At 41.1% G+C, this 13,741-nt stretch overlaps 1 protein-coding gene across 1 annotated transcript in view; it reads right to left on the bottom strand.

Annotated features, from left to right (window-relative positions):
- Nucleotides 1-771: 771 nt before the first annotated feature.
- Nucleotides 772-13,741, bottom strand: part of LOC141575162 (uncharacterized) — a 148,648-nt gene continuing 135,678 nt past the window's right edge. Inside the window, exon 25 of the mRNA XM_074353793.1 lies at nt 772-12,807. The gene's annotated coding sequence lies outside the window, so the exon portion shown is untranslated. The remainder of the gene's footprint in view (nt 12,808-13,741) is intronic.

The raw sequence follows: 13,741 nt of genomic DNA, 5'->3' as shown, positions 1-13,741 counted from the left end.
AGTGCAGGGTTAGTGTTCGCAGCCCATGTCATCAGTATCATAATTAATCCATTACAATCATCCTCTATTAATCAGTGTTATCCTTCTAACGTCTCCAGGAGAAGAAATGTAGTAGTCTAAATGCAAATCTTTGCCAAACTTCGTCAATTCAAAACCTTTAAAGCTTTGCTGTCAATAGGACTGTGTGCTTTCTGTCCCTAATTCTGCTTCTCCTGACCCAGGACTCGGTCTCCACATCTGATGATCCGTGAGACACTGGATTCTTGAACCCATGGCTCTGTGTGTTCTGAGACATCTGGGGACTTCAACACTGTTTTAGGGTCTTTGGTTCCCACCTCTTCATAGCATTGCTGAGATGAGATCTGTGGGTTCACCCTCATTCTTGAGTGTATTGTGCATTTTTTCTAGAACCAACACACGCCATCGTGGCAGCACTGCTTTGACCACGTGCTGGGACAGCGTGTGCTTGTCAGTTCTTGGGTTTAAATTTTCTGTTCTAATTTCTATAATGGGGTATATTGACAGATACACTCCATGTAAACAGAAGCTCTGTGGGGTTTTCAGCAACTTCTAAGAACATAAATATTCCTGGAGCAGCTAATCTTCCTCCCAACAAGTGAGGAGCAAGCCGGCAAGCCCTGGGTGCCTGTGGCGGCCAAGCTGTGCAGCCCAGGCTGCTCACCGAGGAACAAGGAGAAAATTTTAAAAACCTACTTCCATGCTGTCTTTCACAGAATCACAGAAATGAACGTTTTAATATCTAAAGAGGGGTGATTTTTTAAAATAAATTTTTTATTTTTTTCCTTTTTCAGTTTTATTAGGTAGAATTTTTACAGTTCAAATTCACATACACATATTGCATGCAAATACATGTATAGAGCATACTGCATTTTTTGTTTACATATATGTACTAATTATTGTTTCTAAGAACAGATTAGAGCTTCAGATTTTTAAAATTAGTTACCAGAGGTTTAAGGACATCTACAAAAGAATAAACAGAATATGGTAATCCAATCACAAAGGACAGTCAGATGTGCTTGCATATATTCAAAAAATCAAAACAATATTTAGTTCATTTGTGGTCTTATTATTATTGCTATTAATTTTAGATTCCCCATAAATGAAGTCATATGGCATTTTTCTTTCTCTTTCCACCCCACTTCACTTAGAATGACAGTCTTCAGGTCCATCCATGTTGCTGCAAATGGCATCTTTTATGGCTGAGTAGTATTCCATTGTATATATGTATCACCTCGTCTTTATCCAGTCATGTGCTGATGGACATTTGTGTTGTTTACATGTTCCCTGTTCTATGTCCCTTCTGGCAACAATTACGGATTTTAAATATTTTCCACCTTAAAATCCTTCCTGAAGGAGATGTGGTAACTGGAATCAAAAACAGTTACAGCACAGGGTTGTGTGTGATGGGCCCTGGGGGCTTGGTAGAAAGGTTGGCAGAAAGGATTTCAGATTCTGATCAAATGAGTCCTCCTCTTGTAGCCCTGCTGACCGCCTCTCTCACGGCCTGCCCTACAAGACTGACCAGTCCCTTCTGTGAATCCTACTGTATTGTGCACAAATTTTGTCCAATTGGTGTCATCCAGTAGGGACCTTAAGTGAGGCACCCAAGCTCCTGAGTTGATTTCTTCCATCAGCCCTTAAATTCCTTGGGAGCCAGGACTGTCTCATTGCCCCAAGGATCCCTAATTCCTAGTGAGATGCCTAATAAAGCTGATACTTAACAAGCACATGGGTCAAATGGAAAAACCTGATCAAAAAAAGGCCCTCATTTTTCAGACATACCTACTTGAACACATAGTGTAAAATGACATGTCTTCTTGGATTTGCTGTCAAATACTTCAACAAAGGAGAAATAAAAGAACAAAGGTCTGAATAAAGGAAATATGGAAAAGTTTGTGAATTCCTTAATCTGGGTGATGGGCTGATTGTACTATACTTACTGATGTATACATAAGTTAGTTTATAATTTTACTGTCATTAGCTGAATGGCAAGTATTAATACGTATTAATTGAAATCCTTAGAACTGAATAAACTTACCCCACACAAAATCATTAATATCCTAGTAGTTTTTCTTTCAGAAATCTTTTCCCACAAAGACAGGAAAAAAGGGAAAGGCAGATCCGTGGAGTATTTCCACGTTGTCAAAAGACCAAAGGCCGATACAAAAGAAGAGATTGTAAAAAAGATAAAGAGGCTGAAATTAATGTCCGGAAAACCTAGCTAACAATCCTAAATGGCCCAACATAACTAACCTCAGCACTGCTGCATCAAGAATTGGGCAAATAGCACCTAGTGGATTTAGTTTTTAATAAATAAGTAATGATCCAGTTCCTACCACAGGCAATTATGAGAAGACTGTGTATAAGTTCTAACCCCAACTAGTGTACAAATCATAATTTCTACTTGATTCAAACTGCTTCTTCTATAAAATTTGAATCTTTTTATTCTTAAAACAGATTTGTGGCCTATGACCTAGTGATAAAATTTTCAACTGGCTTGTATTAAAAAAGTTCACCATAGTGAGAGTTTATTACATCAAGTATTCCTTTTTGGGAAACCCATGTGCCTTGTTACCATCTTTCATTAGATTTCCTGTGGAAAATTCAATCCTTCATTCAGGAAAAGGCTGAGCAATATATTTCATGGAAAACCTTCATAAACTGCAACACAAGAAAATGAAAATGAAAGTGAGCAGCCCGTGAAGCCGGCAGACACACAGCGGACAGCTGTGTTCCCGCCTCGAATTTCTGTAACCAGCAGGGAAAATGTGCATTTCAAGAAATAGACATAAACACTTTTCAGGACCTGAGCACACAATTTCCCTTTCAGGGTTTAGTGGGCTTCCATTTAATTCTATGAGAAATGTTTAAAACAACAGAACAACACCTGAGATAGGGTTTAAAGTAACTTTTATGTCTTAGTGAAAATAAAGCCAACGGATAGTTATCATTTTTACTTTATTTAATCTCACTCTCTTATTTTACCTCCCCAACCTCCTCCACAAAATGATGGTGAACATCCCCTCCTGGGTCAGAAGGCTAAGTGGAAACTACCAATCAAATGGAGGTGTGCTTTGTTGTTTATTTTTCAAAACAAACAAGTTTCATTCATATGATTTAATAATTAAGATCAGAAACAAAGTCTACTCAATAAATGGAAGCCAACACATGTCATCATAGCTGCTCATCAGGTTTGGCCCCACGTTACACACTTTTACATGGACATGTGCCTTGTGCTGTCATGGGAAACGGTGAGTGGGGACAGGGCCTCTGCTCTCACAGGGCACACAGCCTGGTGGGGGAGGTGGTGTTCAATCATTGCCCTTTTTTTAATGTACTTACAAATTATGGGAAATGCTATTTAAAAAGAACAAAATGAGTCAATGAAAGTGAAAAATACAAGGAGAGTATTTAGGCTGAGGGAAGACAGGGAACCTCTTTGAAGAGCTGACACTCCACTGAGACCCAAAGGACAACTCCGGTGCTGCAGGTGAAGGGCAGGGACACATTGATAAAGGGCTGATATCCAGAATATACCAAAATCTCTTTAAACTCAACAAGAAGGATGAACAACCTGATTAAAAAATGAGCAAAATGCCTGAACACACACCTCATCAAAGAAGAAATCTCGATGCCAAAGAAGTCTATGGAAAGATGCTCCACAGCATCTGTCATCAAGGGGATGCAGACTGAAACAGCGAGGTACCACTGCACACCTGTCAGAACTGCCAAAACGCAGAACACTGACAGCACCGAATGCTGGTGAGGATGTGGAGCGTCAGGAATTCTCATGCATTGCTGGTGGGAATGTAAAATGGCCCAGATATTTTGGAAGATGGTCTGGCAATTTTTTACAAAACTAAACGTACTCCTAACATATGATCCAGCAACTGTGCTCCTTGGTGTTTACTCGATGAAATGGAAACTTATGTCCACACAGAAATCTGCATACAGATGTTAATAGCAGCTTTATTCATAATCACCAGAACTCAGAAACAACTAAGCTGTTCTTCAGTAGGTGAATGGAAAAACTGTGGTCCAGCCAGAAAATGGACTATTATTTGGTGCTAAAATGAAATGAGTTATCAAGGCATGGAAAGACATGGAGGAACCTTAAATGCTTATTACTAAGTGAAAGAAGCCAATCTGGGAAGGTTCCACAACTGTCTGATTCCAACTGTATGGTGTTCTGGGAAAGGGAAAACCACAGAGACTAAAAGATCAGTGGCTGTCAGAGGCTAGAGGGGAAGGAGCAATGAATGAGGTGCAGCACGGAGCATTTTAAGGTCACTAAGACAGACTACTCTGTATGATGCTGTGACGGTGGATACATGTCATTGCACATCTGTCCAAACCCACAGAGTGCACACCACCAAGTGTAAATCCTAGTGTCAAGTCTGGGTTCTGGGTGATGATGATGTGTCAGTGCAGGTTCACCCATTGTCGCAAATGCACGCTCTGGTGGAGGCGTCAATAGTGAGGAGCTCTGGGGACAAACTGCAGTTCATACACCGAATCCAGCCCCAGCCAAAGCTGTTAATAAAACTCTGTGGGTGTGTGGAATGTCCGGCTGCTCTGGCGTCAGAACAGCAGAGCTGAGCAGCCGCACTAGAGATCAGGAGGTTTGCAGACCCTGAAATACTTACTCCCAAGCCCTTGACAGAAAAAGTCTGCTGAGGCCTGTTCTAAACGAATCACAATTTACCCTGATGAGACAGGACAGCAGGGCCCAAACCAGGCATGGTTAATGGGACTGAAGCAATGTTTTAGTTCCAACAACTTTGCTGAAGTCCTGCAGATCCAGCGACAGACTGTAGCCAGGAAGCGTCTGCAGAAGGAGTCGGTAGCAGACCTTCCCGCCAGGCTCCGGGATGCCGGGGGCCCCGCGCTGCACGGGGGCCACCCTCTTGAAGAAGGCGGACTTGCGGTGGAAGCCGATCAACTCATAGAGCTCGGAGAGGATGCTGCACTGCTGAATTCTCTCCTAGGAATGCTGAAGCACAGGGAGAAAAGCAACAAGCATCTGAACGAAACATGTAAGTGAAAAAAGACCCTTAAAAAATTTTCCCTTAAAACAGAGACCCAATGACACAGGAAGGAAGAGGAAGGCTGACTTCGTGCACTGATGGGACCGGATGCAGAAATGCAGGGAAGCAGCACTGTGCAGACGCTCCAGACCTCTTCTGGGCCCCACCTTTCCACGTTCCGCCTCTCCTTTTACTTGAAAGGCGCGTATTCCCTGAAACAGAGGAATCTGCTACCTAAACATGGGACACAGAGAAGGGAAAGAGGAAAAGGACGGGAAAGTAAAGGAACAACAGTTCATCTACACCCTAGTGTTTGGGCGGGACTTTCACCAAACACACAACCTCTCAAAGCACAGAGCACACCGTGAGATGCTGACAGAGTGACTGCGACTTCTGCTCCTTAAACACCAGCTACCTGCCAGCACACGCTGTGCCCGTTACTGAATCATTATAATCATTTCAGAAACTATTACTACCCCGGCTCACAGGCAAGGAAATCTGAATCTCGGGGAGGATTTATTATCATCCTGGACAAATTCCCACGGCCAAGAAGTGTCAGAGCCTCCGGCAGACCCTGGACTAAAATGCTCCTCATCACCACGGGCCCTGAGCCTCAGGCTGAGGCCACGTTAGGTCTGCACGGGCCCAGAGCATGAGTCTGTGGGACAGGGAGTGGTCCCACTTGAAGTGCCAGGCCAAGGCCCTCAGGAACCTATGTAATGAAACCAAATACCCAAACTGATTTCCAACGCACTTCCCTGTCCGGTAGGACTGCTCGGCACATCTGGCTTATCACCTGTGCACAGGCTGTGCAAGGGGCCCAGACAGTGACGTGACGTCCCAATGGAAGTGGCTCAGAGACCGCTTCATCACAGGACAGACTCTCCCGGCTTCCAACGTTAACTCTCCATTCCATTTCCAACTGGAAAGTAAGTTTAGACTTGTTTTCCTCTCCAGAAACAAAGACAGTGGTAACATCAGCGGGAAACTCAAGACTGAGGAAGAGTCTCTTAGCCATTTGGAAGGATAGGCTGGGGAGGGAACAGAGATAGGGATCAGAAAGACCAGTGTTCCAGTCCAAAGTCTGCACATCACTCGCTTTGACAGTTTCCTTATTAATACAGGTGATAAAATCTAATTATGATAGTTGGGAAAACTAAATGAAATAACGTATGCCACTAGCATAGGTGTAAAATCCTAAATGAGTGTTCCAGAAATGGACGTGACCATTGTTAGATACTGTCTGCCAAATCTTGTGTGCTAAGCTCACATCAGCCAGCCAGAGATGTGCCAGAGAATGCCTCAACAGCCAGCAGCCTTCTCCAACTTGGAAACTCACAGTGTCCGAAGAACAGGCAGTGGTGGATGCTTTGGGACACTGTGGAGGTAGCACTCCAGTGATGACTTTAAAAAGCTGGGGAGAATTTAGGGGACCATACAGTTCAAATACAGTAAACTCATTCCATGTCTACAAATATTCATCTGTAGCCATGATGATTCATAGAGGAAATACATATTCAAACGTACATCATTTTCCCACATAAGTGCATCAAAACAATTTGGAAAGAATGTAACTTTCTTCTCTAGATCACACAGTGGGGATTACGAGGTTTGTACTGAAAGCCCTACGTGTAAATCATCTGCAAAAGTAACTGGGTCCATTATCAGTCATCATCATTTGAAGGGAAGGATGGAAAAGAACAAAGCCAAGCTAATACGCTCCGGTATTTTGTTGGGTTATGATGTCACAGAGGAGACGGACAGGTCATCAAGGAACCACTCTGCCGTGATCACGGAGCCAGGGAGCGGGATGGGCGGCAAGATGTAAGGCGCAGCCGTAGCTGTGCCCGCACTTCTAGGCAGGTACCCAGTCACTTCGACAAGGTGTCAAAAGTGTGTGCCAACGTCCTCATCACCTGTCATGCATTAAAGAGAAATGGAAACCTATAAACGGCCAATAACCTCGGTGGGTACACCGTCCAAAGAGCAACGTCACAGTTTGACAACTGGCCATCCCGTTTCCCTGGGCTTCATTCTTGGAGAACCTTAAAAACCACTCCTCTGTCCTCAAGAAGTGCTGCCTACTTGTCCTATCTTTGGCTCAGGGATACAGCACGTTCACGTGGACTTTAATGTCTGCACAGATTTGACTGTCTTTCTCCAGGTTCACTTGTCCATTCTGAAGAGGCCTGAGTTAAGTCCAAACTCCATAAGATCAATTCCCTCCAGTGACAACTCAACGAGCCTGCAATTACAAACCAACTGAACAGGACTGTCCTCAGCTAAAAATGTCACCCGCCCTTCACTGCTTTCTTAATCTCCTGTCCTGGCTAAATGCAACAGACTAACACCACCCTCCACCAAGTTCCCCAACTATGTCAAATAGAAAGTAAGGTCCATAAAAGAGGAGACAACTCCATAGTCACCTCTGAATTCTTAGCATATATTAATGTCAATAAATAGAACTATGATTATGGCTTCTTTCCTTTAAAACCTTTCTGGTTATTTAAATGAGACCATGGAAGGGAGGTGTTTGGGTCCAGTATCTTGATCCAGAAGACTCTGGAGAACTTTTTCGGAATGGCTGCCCACTGATTCATTCAAAACACAACTTCTCTTTCCGGCAGGAGATTTTCTGCCAGGAGTTTGTTGTCACTCTCATGCCAGAACAGATTTAAACTAAATACTTACATTGGATATGTTATTTTCCCCCGCTTCCAAAAAAATTGACTTTCCTTACTTCCTTGCCTTGAGGAATGCTTATTTACTATTCTTTCTAATTCACAATTTATAAAGCAGGATTCTCAGGATGTGCTTGGCCTTACATAAGAACAGCCATCCAACTCCCAGTGTGAGAGGCCTGGGGCTCATCTCCTGACCTCCTGTCAAGGCAACTGAAACTCAGTTCAGGAGCCAACTGGCCCCCAGGGCTTCTAAGGGTCACGTATCTCCCAGAATCCCTGCTTTCTGGTTTGACTTGGCTTCTGAGGATTTCCCCTCACTTTCTTGACAATTAGCTGTGCAGCTTGAAAGATGAGGAAGGAAGGTCTTATTTCTTAATCAGCATTTTAAGGAACTTATGTAATGAAGGTTTTCAAGACTTTCTAGAACCCTCCATTGCCGAGACAGAAAACACACTAGATATATTCTAAATCTAGCTATCATGTGCATTTTTTATTTGCTTTTGTTTTCTAAACTGCTAACAGACATTTTTTAATTAAAAAATAAAATAAGGCCCCAAATAGGATAGAACATTGAAGAGGAAACAAAATTAAAGGACAAAGACAGAAAAATGATAAGTACTCTACAAAGTTAATAGAAAGAATACACTATAGATCAGATCAGCAGTTCTCAGTAACAGCTAATTCAAACCTGACCATGAGGTAAAATGTCTCTCCTGTCAGGCGACGGCCAACAGAAAACAGAATTAAATCAACAAACTAAAATTCTAAGTCTGGCAAGGTAGAGAAGTCTACAAGCTAAATGTGTTTTCTTCTGGTAAAGAGGGAGACTCACAAGATCTTTCCTGTGGAGCCTGAGCCCAGGTGAGGATGGTGAAGTGAGCTCTGTAAGTACCCAATTAGCAAAGTGAGTGATGAATAAAGAGACGTGAGCTTTGATGACAGAGATGATGCTACTATTCACTTGTCCTGTAAGTATGTCTTCACGTTCAATGATCAATACCTTGGCGTCCTCAGGGATTGAGATTATAGGAAAATGCACAGCCCGGGCCTAGACCTCCTCTGTGATTGTGGCACTGCACTTAGATGTTTCAAGGGCACCTCCAACTCCACCTGCAAAGAGCTGACTTCATGGTGCTCCTCCCATGGCCGTCCTGCCCAGGGCCCCTTGTCGGGGTCAAGGTCTGTCTGCCTCTCCCAGCTCAGTCCCATCACTCACAGATGTGACTGGACCCCTCCTTCAGGGCCCAATTTCCTCAGTCAACGAGTCACACCACCCACACCTCACCTACCAGGTTCTCACTGGCACTCCCTCAGCACTGACTCTGTGCTGGGGACCACGCTGTACATTGTGTACACGTTATCTCACTGGATCTCCACAGAAGTCCTGGGAAGTCGGTATATCACTGCTTCAATTAATAAGATAAATTGTTTCACTTCCTTGAGTGCATCATCCAAAGTGACACGGCTACTGAGCCACAAAACTGGGACTGAAAACCACTTGAAAATTGAACACTGCTACACCTCACAGCCACCCTACTCTGACTTATCACATCACCTCCTTCCGAGCCTTCTAAATGTTTCTAATCATTCTACAAGACAAAAGTGATCTATGAGAGCACCCCTCTCCCCTACTTAAAATCTGACAATGACGTTCCACTTCCCTTAGGAGAAAGCCCCCCCGGCCTGAGTACAGCCCAACGGCCCGGCATCTGCGTTCCCTGCGCGGCCGCGCCACCTCACCCACCACGCAGCGCTACACTTGCCGTGTCCAGGACAGGGATGCTGACTCCGTACAACCCGGGGCTCTTCTCACTCAAACAATGATCACCCTCTTCAGTGCTGACTCTCAGAAAAATGTTTTCTCTGGATGAATCAGTATCTTTTTCCTTACAACTTCCCATCATTGATAATGAGCTCCCCCCAAAAGAGAGAAAACCTAATACTCAGACTCCTTATCTGTAAAGTGTGAATAACAAGGAAATATGAGAGGTTTTAAGCGAAATAATATTCATGTGAAGCTAAGGGACAATTCCCAACATACAGTAAGCACTCAATATGTGCTTACTTAATATTAAAAAAATAGATTCCATTCCAGCAACCTTAAATCAATGCTTTATGGCTTTGTCCAAAAGACTACCAACAAACTATTGGACGAACCCCTTTGAGAAGATCCACCCAAGCGTACTGGGATAGGTAAGACTTGACTCCAGTTATAGCTGCAGGCAACCAGCACTACGGGGTGGGGGCAGTTTGCTCAAACTCTTACATGTTGTTTGAGCATTTAGTTGTAGTTATTGAATAAAGACAGGTATTATATAGTCAAAGCTCCTGAAACATATATCTTCAAAGATTGATGCAAATTAGTTTCAAGTACAACACTCTCACTAGAAATTATTTGAAAATTATAGTCTTAGCTCCTCCACACATCGAAAGGGCATTTTCTTAATGTATCTGACTATAAACACTGAAAGGATTGTTTAAAAGAAATTAAGATGAAGCCATAATGAATAAGCTTTCAGTATAATCTGCACAAAGCCCCAACCAAGGGTCTCACTTCTCACTTCCACATAGGTGTTCAGGTAGCTTAACCTGGTTCTTGGTTTCTTATGACACGGGGGTGGGAAGAATTGTGGATAGATTTATGTAGCAAATATAAATCTAGGGTATTTGCTGTGTAGGAATCCTAGAAATAAATAAATTGTTATATAGTCCCACCCTTAGGAAGCTCAGCCTTTCCAATTACAACAGCATTAAAAATAAAATGAGAGATACATTTAACAAAATTTTACAAGATTTGCACATTGAACATTTTGAAGTATCACCAAAAAAATATTAAAAGATCTACATATATGGAAGGTATCCTGTGTTCATGGAATGGTAGACAATATTGTTAAAAATGTTAAGACTCCCGAAATTGATCTACAAATTTAATGGAATCCCTATCAAAATTCCAGCTGACTTCTTTGCAAAAATTGAAGAACTGATGCCAAAATTCATATGGAAGTGCAAGGGACCCAGGTCAGCCAAAACAATCTTGAAAAAGAAGAGCAAAGTTGGAGGACTCACTCAAAGGTTACTACAAATCCATAGTACTCAAGGCATTATGGTACTGGCATAAGTTTGGATGCATAAATCTATGAGACACAATAAAAAATCCAGGGGGGAAACTTACATTTACAGTCATTTTTCCAGAAATGTGCCAACAAAACTCCATTGAAAGAATAGTCTATTCAACAAATGGTGCAGAGACACCTGAGTATCTGAAGGCAAAAGAATGAATCTGGAATCTGGACACCTCTATTTTATATAACAAATAAAATATTAATTCAAAATGGATCATAGACGGAAACGTAAAAACTAAATGTATAAACTTTCTAAAAGAAGACATAGTTTAAATATTTGTGGTTCAAGGATATGCTATGGCTTCCTAGATACAATACTAAGAGCACAAGTGAAAAACAAGTAAGATAAAATGGACTTCATCAAAATTAAAAGCATTTGTTACAAAGGACATCATCAAGAAAGTGAAATGAAGGGGAAGGGGGTAGCTCAAGTGATAGAGTGCGTGCTTAGCAAGAAAAATAAAATGAATAAATCTAATTACCTCCCCTAGAAAGAAATTGTTTTAATGTTTAAAAAAACTAAAGTGAAACGACAATCTGCAGAATAGGAGAAAAATTTTGCAAAGCATATATCTAATAAGAGACTAGTATCCAGGATATAAAACAAATGCTTACAACTGACCAATACAAAGAAAATCGACCCAATTTTTAAATATGCCAAGTATTTAAATAGATACACAATTGACCAATAAGCATATGAAAAGATGCTCAGCATCACTAGCGAAATCAAAATCAAAATGATTTCTGATTTTACACTCACTATTATGGTTATAATCAAAACATGGACAATAACAAGTGTCGGTCAGGAGGCAGAGAAATGGGAACCCTCAATACGCAGCCATTGGAAAGGGGCAATGGTGCAGCTTCTTTGGAAAAGCCTGGTGTTTCCTCAAAAGGTTAGAATTATATGGCACAGCAATTCCACTCCTACATATAGAGTCATCCCTCAGTATCCTCGGGGGGTTCGTTTCAGGAACACCCCACCCTGGATACCATAATCCAAGGATGTTCGAGTCCCTTTACAACCAGCCATCTGGATCCATGAAGTGGAAACTACAGATATGGCGGGCCAACTGTACAGCCAACAGAATGAAAATATAATCTCACAAAAACTTGCACATCAATATTCATGGCAGTATCATTCAGAGTAGCCAAAGATTACAAACAATATCCATCCATCAATGAACGGATAAACAAAATTACCAAGAATAGTCCCACAAACTGTTGGTCATTGAATCTTTGACAAAGGAGGTGAGAACATACAATGGAGTAAAGACAGCCTCTTCAGAAAATGGTGTAGGGAAAACTGGACAGCTGCATGTAAATCAATGAAGTTAGGCTACTCCCTCACAGCATACACAAAAATAAATTTAAAATGGCTTAAAGACTTAAACATGTAGACAAGACACTATAAACCTCTTAGAAGTAAACATAGGCAAAACATCTGACATACATCTCAACAATGTTTTCCTAGAGCAGTCTAATCAAGCAATAGAAATACAAGCAAAATAATACAAGTAGGATCTAATTAAACTTACAAGCTTTTGCACAGTAAAGGAAACAAAAAGACAATCTATGGAATGAGAGAAAATAGTTGCAATAAATGAAACTGACAAGGGCTTAATTCCCAGAATATGTAAACAGCTTTTACACTTAATAAGAAAGAAAAACAAACAATTCAATTCAAAAATGGGCAGAAGTCCTAAAGAAACTTTTCTCCAATGAAGACATACAAATGGCCAATAGGAACATGAAAAAAATGCTCAATATCATTATCAGAGAAATGCAAATCAAAACTGCAATCAAGACTCACCTCTCACCAGTCTGAATAACCATCATTCAGAAGTTCACAGACAGTAAATGCTGGAAAGGCTATGGAGAATTGGGAACCCTCCTTCACTGTGGTGGGAATGCAGTTTGGTGGAGCCATTGTGGAAAACTGTATAGAGGTTCCTCAAAAGACAAAAAATTGACCTCCCATATGACCCAGCAATCCCACACCTGGACATATATCCAGAAGGAACCCTAACTCAAAAAGACACTTTTACCCCAATGTTCACAGCAGCACTATTTACAATAGCAAGGCATGGAAACAACCTAAATGTCCACTGAAAGATGACTGGATAAAGAGTCTGTAGTATATTTCTCCAATAGACTACTATTCAGCCATAAAATAATAATAAAGTAATGCCATTTGCAGCAACATGAATGGACCTGGAGAATGTCATTCAAAGAAAAGTAAGCCAGAAAGAGAAAGAAAAATACCATATGAGATCGCTCACATGTGGAATCTTAAAAAAAAAAGTCAAAAAACAAAGACACAAAAAGATAAACTTATCTACAGACCAGAAACAGACACAGAGACATAGAAACCAAACTATGGTTACCAGAGTGGAGAGGGTGTGGGAAGGAATATATTGGGAGTTCAAGATTTGCAGATACTGAGTATGTATAGAATAAACCACAAGTTTATACTGTATAGCACAGGAGAATGTATTTAATATCTTATAGTAACTTATGTTTAAAAGAATATGAAAATGAATACAGGTATGTTCCTATTTAACTGAATTGTTGTGCTGTAACAAGAAACTGACACAACATTATAAACTGACTAGACTTCAATGAAAATATTTTTAAATAGACCAAAAATGAAAAAAAAGGAAAAGGATATTATGAAACCAAAAGAATAAAGTACTGACTCAGGCTACAATATGGATGAACCTTGAAATTTTATGCTAAAATAAGCCAGACACAAAAGGACAAATAGTGCCCTTTAAAGTGAACTGTATCTAAGCGTTTACTGTACTACTTCTGTAAATTTTCCGGAGGTTTGATGTCTATCAATATCAAAAAAAATGTATTATTCATTAAAATCATAAAACGCTTC

The sequence above is a fragment of the Camelus bactrianus genome, chromosome 26, assembly GCF_048773025.1.
Source record: "Camelus bactrianus isolate YW-2024 breed Bactrian camel chromosome 26, ASM4877302v1, whole genome shotgun sequence".
NCBI lineage: Eukaryota > Metazoa > Chordata > Mammalia > Artiodactyla > Camelidae > Camelus > Camelus bactrianus.
This window is presented reverse-complemented; position numbering and strand designations above follow the sequence as displayed.